Consider the following 13,698-nt stretch of genomic DNA (forward strand, 5'->3'; position numbering starts at 1 on the left):
CCTTCCAGAACAGACCTAGGAAGGCATCAGATCATGGCCTCGGTGCTTGGCTCCCTGCTACCAACAAGGGAGAACCAGCTGGAGCTTTGATATGCTAGTTTTAGTTTGACCCAGCCCCAAATTTTGTGGGAACTTGAGTGGTAAGCCAGAGAATAGCAGTTTCTTTCTCTCTCCCTCTCACAGTCACGTTCTCCCTACCTTTCTCACTCACTCTCTTCCACTACTCCATCAAACAACTCAGTTAATAAACCTCTTAAAAAATAAAATCAATACTTTCTATTCCACCAACTTTTTGAGTCTTGTGGATTTCTGTGAATTTGCTATAGTGATGATGTCAAAGGAAGATTCTCAGATATATGATAGATGTGAGGACTGTGTGAGAGGTTTAATCATCCATTTTAATAGATCTCATCTCTAGTGACTTCTAAGCAAGAAGAAATTTGCAAATATAGTACTTGGTCTTCATTAAGAAGTTTTCCCAAGAAGTAACAGGCCAGAAATCTTTTTCTTGGTTCCTTTTTTATTTTAAGATTTATTAACTTTTATAGGAGAGTCAGATATACTGAGAGGAGGAGATACAGAGAGGAAGATCTTCCGTCCATTGATTCACTCCCCACATGGCTGCAGTAGCAGGAGCTGAGCTGGCCAGAAGCCCGGAGCCTCTTCAGGGTCTACCATGTGGGTGCAGGGTCCAAAGTCGTGGGCCGTCCTCAACTGCTTTCCCAGGCCACATGCAGGGAGCTGGATGGGAAGTGGGGCTGCCAGGATTAGAACCGGCACCCATATGGGATCCCAGTGTGTGCAAGGTGAGGACTTTAGCTACTAAGCTATCATGCTAGGCCCTTTTGGTTCTTTTTAATCATACAACAGTGATGAGTGCCAATCTATTGATTGATAGTAAAGAAAGTTGCCATAGTAACTACTGTCTGAATCTTTAAGTAAATTCAAATTTAACATGAGCATCTTTCTAAAATGCATTTACCGCATCACTGATGAGAAACTGAAATACATTCAAAACAGATGGCCATAGTTTGTTAATAACTATTATCCAAATTAAAGAGGTCATGATGTATTGAAGGGCCAAGTAGAAGCAGGTCTAGAAATCGAAAGAGTGTAACTGTATAGAATTATTACCTTAAGAACTATCTGGATGGTTGTGTAATATACTGTCAAAGTGCACCAAATTTAACTCTAATTCTTAAATTTATAGACATGTGCTGATACCCTAGGACATATATCATGGCATCATCTTAACCATGCAAATTTACAGATTATGTTCCATATTGACCTCTCTATAGCAGTCCACCGGGCAAGGAAATGGGTGTTTGGAGTGGAGGTGAAAATGCCTAAGAATGATTTTGTAACTTCTAGATCAACACCAATCCTACAGAACAGGCAACAAGCATACCAATTCACCCAACCTATGAGTTGTGTTCTTATTTTATGATTCACATTCTCTTCCTGTACAGCACTGTATATTACTGGTGTGAAAAATATTATCATTGGCATTGGCAGTCAACTCAGGTCCTTCTAGAATATTCTAATAACCTGGAACCCAAATTACTTCATTCTTCTCATTATTCTTCACTTCTCTCCTTTACTCATCTCTTTCTATTTCTCAACATGTGATGTGCTTTTTTTTATTGATGAAGGATTGTTTAGTACAAATAAACACTACTGAATCTCTTGAATGATGTATTCTCAGAGAAATTCAGACCAACATCATTTTAGGTTTTCATAAATATAATATCATTTATGTCAGAATGCTTTATATTCAAAACTTTTTACACTCAAACTATCATTCTACTGACCAAGCTGACGTTTTCTAACTTAATCTTATCACTTGCTCAAAACTGTAACTTAAATCTGAAGTAATAATAATCCATCCAACATTAACAAAAATCTGTTTTGTGGTATGTGGTATTTCTGATCAACATTTTTGTTCCCATCATCACCTACTGGACCCACGTTTATTCATTCAACCACATCAGTGTCTACTAGGTGCAGAATCCCTTATGAGACACCCTGGGAGAAGAAAAGACCAAGGCACTTGAACTTCAGCCTTTTTTCATCCATAGAGCTTCATGATGGCCTGCAACACATCTCTCAACTGTATTCAATTCCACAGACACAGATATTCAGTACCTGATAGTGTGTCATTTAATGTGAAGGAAGAAAAAAAAACTTATTTTCTGGTGCTTTAAAAGTTATACTTTTCCAGTAAAAAAAAAAAAATCTGTTAACTTGGCAAGTTTTAGATGCGAGTGGGACTTTTAAGAAGTGATGAACTGATGAGAATATGATAGATTCTTATAAGTGGAAGCTCCTGGCTCCTGGCTCTGCATAGGCTCAGCTTCGGCATTGCAACCACTTGAGGAGTGAACCAATGGATGGAAGATCTCTCTCTCTCTCTCTCTCTCTCTCTGTCTGTCTCTGTCTCTCCTCTCTGTAAATCTGCCTCTCTAAAAAATAAATTAGTTTTAGAAAAGGGGGAGGCTCAGTTATAAAATCTATGAATGCTAATGAATACAAACTTCACTAAAAGCGGGTGGAGATGAACTCTAAGGATGGAAAATAAATTTCTTTGTGCCTTCTCAGTTGCACTATAGTACTAATAAAAAACTGTCCCAAAGTCCTAAGAGGAAAAACACAAACCCAAATTTCTCTGCTCAAAACTTATCATCCAAACGCCAGCAAGGAAAAGATTTTTCAGAAAAACAGTCCTGGGATATCTACCCCAGAAACCCTGCAATTCTCAAGAATGTCCTCTCGCTAAATGAAAATGAAATTCATGAAAGTGGAAGGCTAAGAACAAAGCTTGTAATAAACAAACACACTGTGAAAGTTTGGGTAAATTAACTGTCCAAACACCAGTTTGCTAGGAAAAAATCATAAATAGGAAGTAACAATAATTAATATAAACCAATAAAGAAAAATACAGTCTTTATTCAACAAGTTATTTGATGATGGAAAATTTGAGGAGAAAACTTACATTATGATAAATGTCCTATTTTGTTAAAAAAAAAAAGACCACAAATGGTGATTATTTTCTGAACTTTCATGGAAAACAGAATGTTAAATTGTTAAAATTCTAATTGCAATCATTTGTATCTTTCCAAAAGGTTGAACAGTGTCATATTAATAAGCAAGCCCCAAACATTATGATAGTGGCTGACAAATCCAGGCTGACAGAAGTTCCATCAGTCATGCTGTCACCACAAGTTGAAATATCAGATTTTATTGTTAGATATGAACAGAGCATGAAGCAAGAGAAGAGGAGGGAGGCGGAGAAAGCATGTGAAACCATGCACTGGCTCACAAATGATGCAGTCCCTAAGTAATTGTTGCTGCTTCTGCTCACATGTCATGGGTCAAATCAAGTCGCATAGTCCTACCTATTTTACAAAGTGCAAGGGAGTGCAGTGCTGCCCATTACAAGAAGGGTACATTCTATGAATACTGTTGAAGTCCGCAGAAGACAAGATGCTGTGGTTTGAATGCAACCCCCTGGAAGTTCTTGTGTTGGAAATGTAAGCCTCAATGCTGAAGCTGCTTGTATTTGGAGGTGGGGCCTCTGGGAATTAATGGGGTCTTGAGCTCCATCTCAGCATGTGGTACCCTGCACCATATTGGGATGCCAAGAGGAGGAGACCCTCATCAGTTACCGAGCATTCCCATGTAAATTAAATAACTAATTAATTAACATTGATTTCTTTTTTTTATTGTTCTTTATACAGTTTAGTTGACCCTGGGGTCTCCATTCTCCCTCCCCCCAATTCTCTCCCCTTTTCTCTGTTCTTCCCTCCAGTTTCACAATGGGTGTCTTAGCCTCCAGAAGAGTGAGCTAAATCAACTTGCTTTGCTTATAAAATGCCCAGTCTGTGGTATGCAGTTACAACAACAGCAAACAGGCCAAGAAAATAGACTAGAAACTAAAAACAGAATTTCCAAACCTCTAGAAAACATGAATACTAATCTTTAAACCCTCTAGTCTACCAAAAGGCTAAGGAAAAAATTAAGGGACACAGCAATACTAAAATGTCAAATTTATGGACTGTTGCAAGAAATAACACCAAACATTTCAAGGGGCATATTAATGTGAATGAGAAATATAACCACAATAAAGTGCAGCAATATTCAGGCAGGTTAGAAAATAGTTAAATAAAAATCAGAGGAATGTTCTTGATGAGAAGTTCCAGATGAAATGTCATGAAAGTTGAAGCAGATTAATGGGGGAAAAATTGAAGTGTACAAAAATGGAAAAAGGAAGAGGAAGAAGAAGAAAGCAGTAGTAGTACAATTAATGTCAGGCAGAATTGATGAGGAAAAAATCCTGTAAGCTTCTATAAGCATTATGAATTTTAGTATATTGTACAATAGATACTTATATACCATAAAACAAAAATAATTCAACATAACTAAAAACTTGGTGACAGCCCAAGGACACACAAAGAGTACGAATGTAGAATATTTGAGTGTAGCAACAACATGCCCATGTGTGCCTATATGAATAAATGTGTGCAGATATATGTGTGTTACATATAATATTAATACTCGGGAAAATCTGTAGAGTTAACTAGATTTCTCTTACAAAGAGCAAAAGAAAAAGAGGGGAGAACAAAGATACTACTAAAGAAATCTCAATAACTTCCCATGCCCAGAGGAATCAACACTAGGAACAATGTTAAAAGTAGCACTGTGTTTTTGTGACATGTCTTAACTTCAATTCTGTCCATCAAAAAGATTGACATGCCAGCTTCATATAGATTTGCATATTCTCATTGTAACTTTTCCCTTTCTCTTTGGAAAGTGAAAGGCAATTTTATCCTCTATAAGAATTTATAAGTATTTGGTAAATTATTACTTTTACTTAGGGGAAACAATTGACAAGTCCATTAGCATTAATATGTAGATTTGCTTTCATTATGCTCTTAATCAAATCCGTTCACTATAGAAGGTACAGAATTTCAGGCCATCATCATCATCACCATATTATTGCCTACATTGTAATTTCTGCTTTAAGCATAAGTTTGCAGCTCAAGTTGTGTCTGAAATTAACTGACAAGGGCACAAAAACTAGAAGCACCTATGGATGAGACGAATGTTTGGAGCAGACGAACTGTACACATTACAGTACTGAAGTGTCTGACAACTGGAGGGCAGCTGCCTCATCCTCATCACAGCCCAGCTCACTGGAGTCACCTAGGAACCCAGCCCAGGCAGCTGCATCTTCAAGCACACCAGTGACATTCAAGAACACATTTTTAAAAAAAGGATTTGTTCATTTGACAGACAGGGTCAGTTAACATAGGGGAAAACAGTAGGGAGGGGGAAGAGAAAGGGTGGAGAAAGAAGTCCCTGATCTCATGGAACTGTTTCATGAAAACTGAACACTAAAAAACAAAACAAAACTGAAAGACAGGGTTAGAGAAATGGAGATAGAGGTAGAAAGAGAGAAGGAGAGGGAGAGAGGGAGAGAAAGAGATGAATCTTCTATCTTCTGGTTCGCTACAGATCCCTGCACCCACATGGGAAATCTGTAAGTCTAGGCTCCTGGCTTCGGTCTGACCCAGCCGCAGCTATCAAGTTGGGGAATCCATTCCTTCTCTTCCCTAGGGTCTTTGCTGAAGAATCACACTTGCTTCTACTAATAGGCAAGACTCAGGGGTAAAGCCATGGACTCCTTATACCCTGATTAGAGATGAAAGCAAGTACTTCATGGATTTCATCAGTATTTTCCAATGAAAAAACATTCCTCAGACATTAAAATGAAACTTTAAGAACAGTTTCCAGTTTTTGCCAATTTTCTACCCTGTCATAAAAACAAATTGTAAAACATTTGATTTTTTAAAATTATGAACATAGTATTTCAAATGTTTAAAAAATGTGATCTTATCTGGGCTTTGCATATTTGATGTGTAGCCCTAAATTCTCTTGGGATTTTTAAAATGTTTCATCCATTTATTTGCATTTATTTGGAAGGCAGAGACACAGAGACAGAGAGTGACAGATAACTTTTCTATCTACTGGTTTACCAGCCAAATGCCTACAATACCTTAGGCTGTTCCATGCCAAAGTCACAGGCAGGACTTAATCCAAGTTTTCCATATGATGGACAAGAACTCAAGCCCTTGAGTCATCACCTGCTTCCTCCAAAGGGCCGCCTTAGCAGGAAGCCTGAACTGGAAGGAGAGCTGGAGCTCAAGCCCAGTCACTATGATATGGGATGCATGTGGCTGAAGAAACAGCTCAACCACTGTACAAAAGGGCTAAATTCCTTAGGATTTAGAAAAATCAGATCATCATGTACTTCATTCTGTTAAATAGTTTGGATGTTTTCGGGTTGAATCCTTAGCAAGTTCTTTTCGCTGTAGGCAGGTGTCTTAATAGAAGGAAATGAGAAAATTTATCTCATTCATAATCTTTAATTTGTATCTGTAGGTTCCAGTTCAATTTTTTATGAGAATTCCTTATAACTGAACCAGAACTAAAATTGTGCTTTATGCACAGGGCTTATAGATGCGTCACAAAGAATTGTTAAATCCCTACTATCTCTTCCAAGCAATGACTGTGGAAAAAACTTATCATCAGAATTTTCAGTAGTAATGTGGAATTTTGTCACTGGTAAAAAGGTATATTTTGAGGAATAAATAACAAGTAGCTCCTATTGCTGGGATTGAACTACTGGTACCAACTTTAAATTGATTTTCTAGTGATAGCAAAGGATTTACATTACCTGCCCACACTCTCAGATTATAGCTTGCAATATATACAAATCAGTGTGATATGATAAGTCTATGATTCATGATCATGTGCTAAAAAGAGAACAATAGAGGAATTAAACTCATGGTTTGGGTCTCATTTTCAAAATATTAATTTTCTGACTAGCGATCACACACACACAGTTGACTACAAATGGACTGGATCTTCTCTTTGCCTCTAATCACATGGCAGGGTGAATTAGCACTGAATCATTCATAGTTGTTTTTTCCATTTCCAAAATTCTGCATGCCAAGACTCTCCAGTACTGGAAACTATTATCTACTTTCCAACACTCTAACTGAAGAGGTCTCCACACTACTTGACATTAATTAAGGAACAAGGAAAGCATTGGAAGCAGCAAACCAACATCACTGCCAAATCCCCAGTCCATTTTACAAACAGAGCAACATGAGTGAGCTCTTTCACCTTCCAGTCCATGTGGTTGTGCCTTGGATGGAGAAGCCAATGTGAATCTGTTTCCACTGATGCTTTGTCACTGAGACAAACACCGTAAGCAGAGACACTGTGGAAGCTGGGGTAGCATTCCCCCACCTTGGATGTGGGTTGGTTCCTAACTTTTCTTGGTACAAGTATCATTTTGTTGTAAATTAGTAACAACAGATTTCCCAACAGCTGAAGAAAAATCCAACTACATCTTCTTTGTCTTGTTTTGTTTTTAATGTCTTCAAATTTTAGGCTTTAGTTTGTGTCAAGGATTGATTTTACTTTAGATTACTTCTAAAATACAATGAGAACACAATGAGATCGTTTTTGTCGATCTTATTTTACTTCTTTTCAGTCGAGTGTTGAAAGTCGCTTATTCTGAAGCAGAAGCAGGGCTTCCCTGATGAGTACCTGATATTTTTTGACATTAAATGTCCAGGTTTTGTTCATTTTGTATACTTTTATAAACTCATACACAAACTCAGGCACATATGAACACTTCAAAGTTCATGCCAAAAAGAAATAATTAAAAGATTATTGTTTTTGGAAAAATAGTTAAATTCTTGCATACATTTTTGTAATACTCATTTTCATTAGTTTTTAGAAGACCCAACTTAAATGGTGGATTTTAAAACAATTTTAAACTGGAATAAACTTGTCTTAATTTCATTCTCCTCAAGTTTTTTGAAGCAGCCTCCTGATTGTGCATGATTTTGTTTTGCAGAAAGAACATTTGAAATCATATTTTTCTTTCTATTATGAAAATAACTGATTTTCATTTTCCCTTTATTTGGGGGCTGGCTTCCTATTAGACTGTACTAAATTCCATTGGCAGTCAATTCTACTGATACATTGTGTGTCAAAGGCTAAGTATTGATCCTTGCATGAATCAGTAATATTCACAGGAAAAAGAAACTTGAATGCATTTAATGGACAGATCACATTCTGCAGTTAGCTTATAAATTAATATCATTTGTCACAAAGAATAATGGCCAAGACAATGTGAATAACTCAGCAATAATGACATCTATTACTGAGAAAGCAGTCTTAGCCTCAGGACATACAGGTATAGATCAGTGGTGCCATCATTTTATCTAAAAGGCACCACACTTTTTTAGTTGACAATCTGTAAGTTTAACTGTAACTTAAGGATCAATCCTGCTTGTGTTGACACCTGCCATGTATGTGTATAGGACTCTTTTGTGTTTGTATTCAACCTGCAAAGTCAACTATCAGAAGTATTTGCCATCTCTGTTTGTGAAAAAGAAGTAATTCCTTAGGATTAAAATTTATTGTACCAGTCAGAGAAAAAGTTTCTGAAATGCAGAAAGTAGAACAAACTTGGAGTTTGTATCTTTGAGTTCATACAATTAGTCCAGAAACTGAATCTTAAATAACACAGGGCAATTTTTGTAAAGAGAAAAGACTATAAATCTGGGGTATCACGTTCATATAATTCTTTTAGAAACATTTGAGGAAATGTGAGAACCACTGTGAACCGAACAATAATCATAAAATTAGGAACAAAAGAATCAGAAGAAACAGAGGGGTTTTTTTCTCTTTCCCTTTTCTTTTTTTAGGATTCTAAATCACATACAAAACATTTGTTCTGCTCCAGCTCTTTGTGAACTAATTGGCTCTCCTGGAGGGATAGGTAATTGTACCTGACTACACAAGCTGTCCCGAAGCTCCCTTGGAAAGCTCCAGTAAGCTTCTAGTGTTAGCAGCCATCAAGGATTTCACAGGTCAGGCATCGGATCGATACAGCTAAAAGCAGCAGGGACTGTAATGTCGACAGCAGGTTTCAGAAAGCGCTGCAAGTGCCAGTTTGTTCCTCTTCATGCAGAAGCTCAAGACAGCTTAATTAACCCTTGGAAAATACAATTTATCCAGAGGCTCGGCAGGTCCCTACCAGGCCTTACTGGTGAACTGATAGGAGAGATACTATAGCTGGCAGCACTGAATTCCCATTTCCCCCTTTAATGCTGTTTCAGTTAGGATGCAAAGAAAACATGATTTTCAGTGGCTGTGTTCCTCCCGTCCTGAAGAGCACGTGAGAGAGGCAGCCTTAGAGGGGGGTTGTTAGAACTCACTTGCGACTTCTGCAGGAGATGGGCCGAGCATGAGCATTGATCATGCGAGTCCTGGGGTGAGGGATGTGTGTGTGTGTGTGTGTGTGTGTGTGTGTGTGTGTGTGTGTGTGATGGGGTGGGGGATGCAAAGGCATTATTCACTTTTTCACCAATGTGAATTCTTCATGCCTTCAGTGTAAAGAAATTCCCCTACTAATTGTGTAGTTTTCATGCCTGTTGCAGCACACAATCAAGAAAGTTTAGTCAGAGCTGAACATTTTTACAACCTCCAAATACTTGGTTTTGGAAGGTAAAATATCTGCCCCAGGTAACCATCACAAAGAGGTTAATTTGCTATTTTGCACTCAAACTCTCACCTCCACTGTGGCCCACAATGCCACGGGTCTTTTTCTCCTATTACAGTTCTTCCATCTAAGGCAAGCTGCTGAAGAGACGTAAATGAAGCTAATCAGAAACAGAAAATATGGAAAGTTAGTGGGGCTTGAGGAATTGTGGCCACATGAATGGTCTGATGCTTCCACTGAAATTTATTGTATCTAATTGTATTTGCACTCACATTCACATTAACTACATTTTAATTTGTATCATTTCAATTAATTCATATAAAAGTATGTGGCTGGATTCATATCTATGGTCATTAGAGTTCACAACATTCGGGTTCCACAACAGTGAACTCCCGCATGGATGCAGAGAGGATGGATGCTGGCTCCTCTCTGCTGGCTCATTTCCATTTATGATCAGAAGCAAAGCAGACTGAAGTGGAAGAAATAACATTAAATACAGATTAAATGTGCATAGGACGGTAGTATATTTTAAACTAGAATCTGATTATAATCTGTTTTCAAATAATTTACAAAAACAAATGTAATGCACACACGGTAGGAAAAAAATCGTATCAGATACTAGTCTTTCTCTCTCATCACTACCCTTTCTCCCTAAAGATGAAATCTATGATAGTTTCTGTGCTGGGCTGTTGGGAGCAGCATGCATCCATGCATGGCTGCTGAGAAGTTACCATGTGCTAGGTCTTGCTTCAGGTCCTGGTGATATGATGAAACCAACAGAAGAAACAAGGGTGGCTGTGTGGGAGGGTTTACTAAAAGACAGACTAGAATACACCTGTTATACTTGAGGGATTAATGACTGTAAGGAAACACTGCAGAAATCTGTGTAGTGTCATACTTCTGTCATTAATATAGCTTCTGTCATTAACATAGCTAGAGAAGGTCTCTCGAAAAAGTGCCATTGGAGAAAAATCTGAAAGAGTGCTTCGTTTTCCACACAGATGTGTGGAGAACCACAGACCAGAGTTAGTCTATGCAAAGGTTATATGGGTGGGCTGGTCAAAGAAAGGCAGGGAGGGTTTTGCAACCGAAGCAAAGTGAGCTCAGAGGACAGAGGCAGGACACATAGAGGCAGTCAAGGGGCAGATGACGTCACGTTTCCCAGGCCTCCTCACAGTTCACACAGTGAGGAAGAGATCTGAATGTTGGAGTTTTGTTTCCCATCTGATTCGTGATCTCTTCTCTGTCCTAGCCATGTGTTCTTCTGATTATTTCACAGATTATTACAATTCTGGATTAGCAGATGTATTCACTGGGCAGCTTGACTTTATCTCTGTGACACTGGACATATGTCCTTTCTAGTTGCATATTGTGAGGAGTGGGAAAGACACAGTCAGGAATTACACACAGGTACAGCTTAGGGTAATCATCACAAGGTGGAGTGACACTACAGAGGACCTCAGAGGTGTGCCAACCTGCTCCTGTCTTGAGATAAGGTAAGGAAGGTCCAGGTTGCTCAATGTTTCTGTTTGTCAGTTCAGATAAGTAAGCTGCTAGTGAAGTAAATAGTAATCGAGGTACTGGGATCCTCTATTTCAGTGGGTGCCAGGCTATCTTCTCAACCTTTTCTGATGCAGGCATTCACTCATCCTTTCCTTCAAGGCTCTGTCTGTATATATGAAGTTTAAAATTTCTCCAGCAGGACCCTGAGGAAGATGGAAAAGTTGAAACCCTAAGCCTTAAGTGTGTGTCTGATTGCCCTTGTTTGCTACAGAATATTTCCCTGGAGCAGCTGGTACACAAAAAGACAGTTGACATGTGCCAGTTTCACTGTCTAAGCCCCTGTTCTGTGAAATCTAACAAAATGGCTGAAGAACAACTGGGAGGGAAGCTGAGGCAATGTGGCTAAACCACACAGCACACGCTTACTAGCCAGGTGACAGCTTGCCACGGGGTTCTGGGCAAGTCAGTTAGCCAGGCTAAGCTTTGGGTCTTTTTATCTGCAAATTGGGAGTTTGAATAGATAATTTCAAAGTTTCTGCCAGCACTGGAGGTTTCAGATTCACCCTATCAAAGGACCAGCATCTCTGTGTCACAGCGTGTCCCTCAAAGCCACACACTATTCTTCTGCTGTGGAGATTTTCTGTGCGACTCGTGCAGCTGCCATTCAGAGCGTGACAGGCACTCCTAATTAGCACTTTATTAAAGCTCAGCTCGCGCATCTCTAGACTGTTTTTCCAAGACGACTTAAAAGAAGTCAGAATTTGTGTGTTATTCATTCCTTCTCAAAAGCACATTTCAGGATGTATTTAGGCAATAGTACTTTTCTAAAGCATAATTGTATCCTAATGTAAAAACTGCAATATATTTCTTTTTCCATTTGGCAGATCCTTAAATGACCTCATATTTTAGCACCATTATATAATACACAAAAGAGGATGCATCTTATGTGAACTTACACACATAAATAGGATTTTTAAAAAATTCTTAACACATTACCGTATGTTGAATGCTTTTTATGGAGTATGAAAGAACAGAAGACTAATATACTGACACAAGTTTGAGAATTTCTCAGCATTATCTGAGTTTCTGCAGCATCTACCCCATTCCTTCACACATTCAAATGTCACTCCTGTTAACAGTGTCCTCAAAGCATTTATATGCTGATTGCATTTGAACAAATTTTATATTATCTTTACAGCCAACAAATGATGATATTTGCAACATGAAAATGAAAAATGTCAGATTTATTGACTGATGTTGCATATTCCCATTACGGTTATTGCAGAGTTTTTATGATCAAACTGGAAATAGAATTAGTGGATACATCTGTTTGTGTAATGGCATTCTCCATATAATTTTAGTGCTCTTAGAACCATTTGAACTACCATGGTGCAATCTACAATAGCCACTCCCCTCTTTAGTTTTTACCTGGCTTCATTTTTTCCTTCTAAGCTTATTACTATTTGGAATTAGTCTGCAAATACAGAAATACATAATTATCAATACAACGTGATTTCTATGAAGATGGAAAACCATCGAGTCCCTGTATCTCCAGTATCTACCAAAATGTGTTGCACATACTTGCTGACTACATAAATTTTAGACCACTATTATATATCTAAGCATATATGTGCAAGATTGAGGCAGTATGACTAAATCCTATCACAGGTTTGTAGTATGTTATTTAACAGAAACTTTTGAAAGCTAATAATTATGTTAATATGTGCACAAGTACAAGATTACATAGTCTTCTTAAAGGGTCTGAAACCTTCCACAACTAAGAGTAAAACTTGGAAATATTTATTTGCCCAGTTTAGTTTTTACAACCCTGTAACACAGGGGAAGGGTATGAGTTTTGCCCAATAGTTAAGATGCCAAGTAGGGTACCCACATTTCACATCAGCATTCCTGGGCTCAATGCCTACTTTAAAATCCTGGTTCTATCTTGCTGATGTTAACAATGGCAAAGAAAGGAGTGTCCTGCAACCAAATTGTAAACCCAGATCAAGTTCCCAGAAAACTGTTTCAGCCCCAGCCCAGCCTCAACTGTTAGGAATATTTGCGGGGTGAACCAATTTGTGAAACTGGTTCATATTCTCTCTCTCTCTCTCTCTCTCTCTCTCTCTCTCAAGTTAATTAAAAATTTAACTGAGAAAACAGATACAATTGTTATTATAAAATATTCAAGAAAATGATCTATCATGGGAACAAGACTAGAAGGGAGCAGTGCGGAAATATTCTAACTAGAAATAGCAGAGTTGTCAATGTACCAGTCAGCAGTGTATGGAAACTAGCATAATTGTAGCACCAGAGAAGTTGGCCAAGGATGATTCCTCAAGTCTCACTTACCATACTCTTGGCTCTGATTCTGTACTTACAGAACAGTCTCCTGATTAGAAATTGATTTTTCAGGTTTCTCAATGGCTGAGTCTGTGTAGCAACTGCAAAAGTTTGTGGAAGTTGGAATATAAAACCAAGTTTATTTTGTGCTAAAAATATTTTGAAATCTGTGCACCTGAGGAAGCTTCAAAAACTTCATGAAAATGCATATTATAGAAAACCTATTGATATATTTGAAAAAATTATTACACTAAAACCAACCTGTATTTTAA

General features: G+C 38.0%; 1 long non-coding RNA gene across 1 annotated transcript; it reads right to left on the reverse strand.

Moving 5' to 3' along the window:
* Nucleotides 1-9,408: 9,408 nt before the first annotated feature.
* On the reverse strand, nucleotides 9,409-13,530 carry LOC131480924 (uncharacterized). The gene is made up of 3 exons (XR_009245889.1): nucleotides 13,436-13,530; nucleotides 9,656-9,743; nucleotides 9,409-9,512 (listed from the first exon to the last, which is right to left on the reverse strand). It is a non-coding gene; the product is annotated as an uncharacterized LOC131480924 (long non-coding RNA).
* Between the last annotated feature and the right edge of the window lie 168 nt (nucleotides 13,531-13,698).

This window comes from Ochotona princeps, chromosome 8 (genome assembly GCF_030435755.1).
Source record: "Ochotona princeps isolate mOchPri1 chromosome 8, mOchPri1.hap1, whole genome shotgun sequence".
NCBI lineage: Eukaryota > Metazoa > Chordata > Mammalia > Lagomorpha > Ochotonidae > Ochotona > Ochotona princeps.